Here is a 3,961-nt window from a genome sequence, read left to right on the forward strand (position 1 = left end):
ATGTTTAAGTTAAATAATCCTATAGGCTTAGGGTTAATTAACCTAAGGTTTAGGTTAACAAATCCTTTTAGTTTTAACTAACCTAAGGCCTAGGGTCTAATTTAAGGTTTAGGTTAAATAATCCTATTGGTTTAGGGTTAACTAACCTAAGGTTTAGGTTAACAAATCCTAGTGTTTAGACTAGCTAATCTTAGTAGTTAGGATCACTAATCCTAATGGTCTGGGTTAAGGCTAACCTAAGATTAAGGTTTAGTTTAGAATGAACCTAATATGTAGGTTAAATTAAACTAAAGTTCATGTTGACTAACCCTAAAATCCAAGAAGTTTAGTCTAAATTAAATGATAGGATGACTTAAATTTCAAGTTTAAAATGACCCAACTATTGAATTTGGACTCACTTAATGGTTAAGTTTTCCAAAGCTAGACTCGGTCTAAAGAGTGGCTGGCCTAAAGCCCTAAATGACTAAATTGGACTTAATGGGTGATTGACTCAATCCTTGAGTTGGCTGACCAGGTCTGTAATCAGATTGAATAGAACCTAAAGAGAATTGGCTAGGTCGGACTTAGGTTGAGCTTGGAGTGGGTAAACTTAGCCTAAATTAAACTTGAACCTTAATTAACATGTTTTAATTATAAAAATTCTTTTAAACGTGATTTTAAATTTTTTAAACCTCTATCTATGGTCAAACATTCAATCAGAGAGAGTTTTACAATTTTTACAATTTTTATAATTTTTAATTTACATAAATATCTCGTTTTGTTCAAAAATCAAAATACAAATATAGAGACATTAAAATGTCTTGGAAAAATCAGAGAAGCTTTCCCCAAGACCATTTAATATCTCTCCTAAATTTCATATTTTTCTCATTTATATTTTAATTTTTATGATTTAAATACTCCAGAACTTCAAAAATTAATTTGAAAATATTTACTTAAAGAAAAATCATGATTTTAGTTTTAAAAAATTCTTCTCATTTTGTTGAGTTCATAACATTTTTCAGTTTATTTTTTTGAGTTTTCTACAAAAAGTAATGCAATTTTGAAGTGAAGTCATAATTTCTGGAATTAAAAAATAAATAAATAAATAATCCCGAATTTTCTCTTCTCCATCGCAACACACACGAAGCCGGAACTCGCGAGCAACACATGGAGGAGAACCGACGGCCAAAACCTTTCGGAGTCCATTCTCCGCCGATTCTCAACCAAATTTTGAGTTCTTGAGCTCATTTTGTTTAGCGTGAAGAATATATCACATCCATATGAATACTTGGGTGTTTTGTGTTCTATTTTTTGATCTGGAAGGGAGAGAAGTTTGGGGTTATTGTTTTAATTTAAGAGATATACCTGAGCCTAAGAGGTTTGTCCTCAATTAGGTTTGAATTAGTAGGCCTTCTTGAGCTTATCCAACTCCTCGTGACATCGATTTGATGTCATTTTTATGTCGGATTGGAAGTTTGTCGGAGTTGACTTCACCTCGCTTGGAGGAGGCATTAGCAGCCGCCAAAATGATGGAAAATAATTAATCTAGTTTTCTAAAAGCCTAAGAAGGCTAATCATCGACCAAATTACTAGATGTCCAGAAAGTGTTGGTCGGGTCATCAAATATTGCAATGGATTAACTTTCAAAATAAATGTTATCTTATGAGAAAGTATGTAATGTCTAAGCTTTCGGACGACAAAAATTAAGCTTGACAATCTTTCTCAATAGGCAGATACCTTACCTCCGTCCGTATTAGATGGTGACACAAGTAGTAGAGTGCATTTTCCCTACCCTCGTCATTGACCTGGGATAAGAGGACTCAGAGAGAGTCGTTTAGGACTACGATATAAAGTATCAAAGGTTTTTCTGGGATGAGGGCTACTAAAACAAGAAGTGTCATTAAATATTGTTTAATGCCCTCAAAGGCCCGTTGGCATGTCTCTTCCCAAATAAATTTGGCGTCCTTTTTAATGAATGTAGAAAAGGGCTGACACCTACCTGAGATATTACATGCTATCTTTCCTTGGAAGAACTTAGTTGTTTCAAGGTTCTAGGATGAAGCATTTTCAAGATAGCTTTAATCTTATTAGGTCGATCTCAATTCCCCAGTGACGGATTACGAAACCTAGAAATTTCCCGGAGGTGACATGACCGCGACTTTATATATGCTTAAAAATAGAAGTATTTAATACTGCTGCCAAAAGATTTAATGCCTCAGCAACGGTACCAAAACTTAATAACAGTTATAGATTCAATAAATATGGACGTAATAAATATTCAATAATTGTAAAGTCACACTTATCAACGCAAGTATACGTATCGCTTAAGTAATATAGGGCTCTAATGGAGTCTTAAATATCGATCCCATAGGGAGTAAGATTATAACTACGAACTAAGATTTTAGAAAAGAAATACTTTAATCACAACAAAAAAGTTAAATTTGTTTATCTGTCACTAATAGGCAATTGAAATAAAAATGTAATTTTAACTATTAAATAACTAAGTATACTATGAAGGTATGAATGTGATATTTAATATAGAAGAAAGCATCATTCGCCTCGTCAAGAAATTATAGTGAATGGATAAAGTGAATTAGTTCAAATTATATTGTGCCAAATAGGAGCATACCTATTCTTTACCCTTTGGTCCAGCCATAATAAACATTGACTAATCCTATGCTTTTTTCCTGAATCTGCGGCTAGGCTGGGAGGATACCGAGTCTCACTTTAGAGCTCCCACGTTCCCCTCACCTGAGGGCTAACATCGACACTTCAGCTCCTAAACGATAGGATCGAATTGAGGATATTAGTCTGTCACTCTAAGATTTTCAATTCTAGATTCGATAATATTATTTCCCTATTTATTTGCACCCAACTTCCAAGGGCTTTGACCTCCCTGAATCTTGGATGTAATCTTCACTTTAGTTGTAAAACTCAACATATTTTAACAAATCAATTGACCAGATTAAAAGTAAATTAAGATCAAAGTGAAAATATCATCACAAATTCTTAAACATTTTCATGGGTTCACCAATTCAAATCACCATTTCACAAATCTTGAGACAAGGAGAAAGATAGAGAAAACTACTCAGATCTCATAGGGAAAACACAACAAAACTCGGAATTCATATATAAAATTAAAGTCATAGAAACTACAATAAATAAATAAACTTATCTCTAATTTCTCCCCAAGAAAACTCCTCAAAGTTCCACTTCTATAACTGCACACAGAATTCCTCTTCCTTTATTTACAGCACACAGAATTCCTCTTCTAAGTAGCAAGGAAGAAGAAATCTCTCACTTTCCCTCCACTCTTACAATCTCTCGAAGAATTCCTCACAAATTTTTTACACTCTAAAAAACACTAATGGAACCTTTCTAACCTCCAGAAACTCTAGATTCTTCTTAATTTTAAGCCAAAATCTTCTTTTAAAGTTGTGGATGAGTTTTTCCAAGAGTTGCCTAAGCATCCCTTCAAAATTTGTCCTTATCCAAAACCTGATTGGTCATAACTGCCGAGCTCGTCGTCGGCGGCCTCGAAGGCACCATCGGTAGACCTTCTTAATGAATTAATTCTGGAGTCTCCGGAAAATCTCGCCGTCGGCGGGGTCAATGGCGCCGTCGGCGCCCTAGTTCAATTCTGCACATTTTGGGCCTTTTCACTCCAATTTCGTTCCTTATTGCATATTTTTGCTCCAATGACCATAATTCATCATTCTTGTAACAAAACAACAAAAATGTCTTTCTTTAAAGTGCATTATCATAAAAAATAGTATAAAATAGGTATGAAAATCTCAACATATTTTCCTCTGGTCAAAATCCTCCAAACTTAATTATTACTTGCCCTCAAGTAATTTTAGTACTATATGAAAGTTATGATCTATTGTAGTAAAGTTTTAATTTAGAAATACTATAAGTTTGATTTAAATAAATATCATAGTGAGATTTCTAGAAAAATTCAAGTAATTGAATTAACTCTGTA

The sequence above is a fragment of the Phalaenopsis equestris genome, unplaced genomic scaffold (genome assembly GCF_001263595.1).
Source record: "Phalaenopsis equestris unplaced genomic scaffold, ASM126359v1 Scaffold198622, whole genome shotgun sequence".
In the NCBI taxonomy this organism is placed as follows: domain Eukaryota; kingdom Viridiplantae; phylum Streptophyta; class Magnoliopsida; order Asparagales; family Orchidaceae; genus Phalaenopsis; species Phalaenopsis equestris.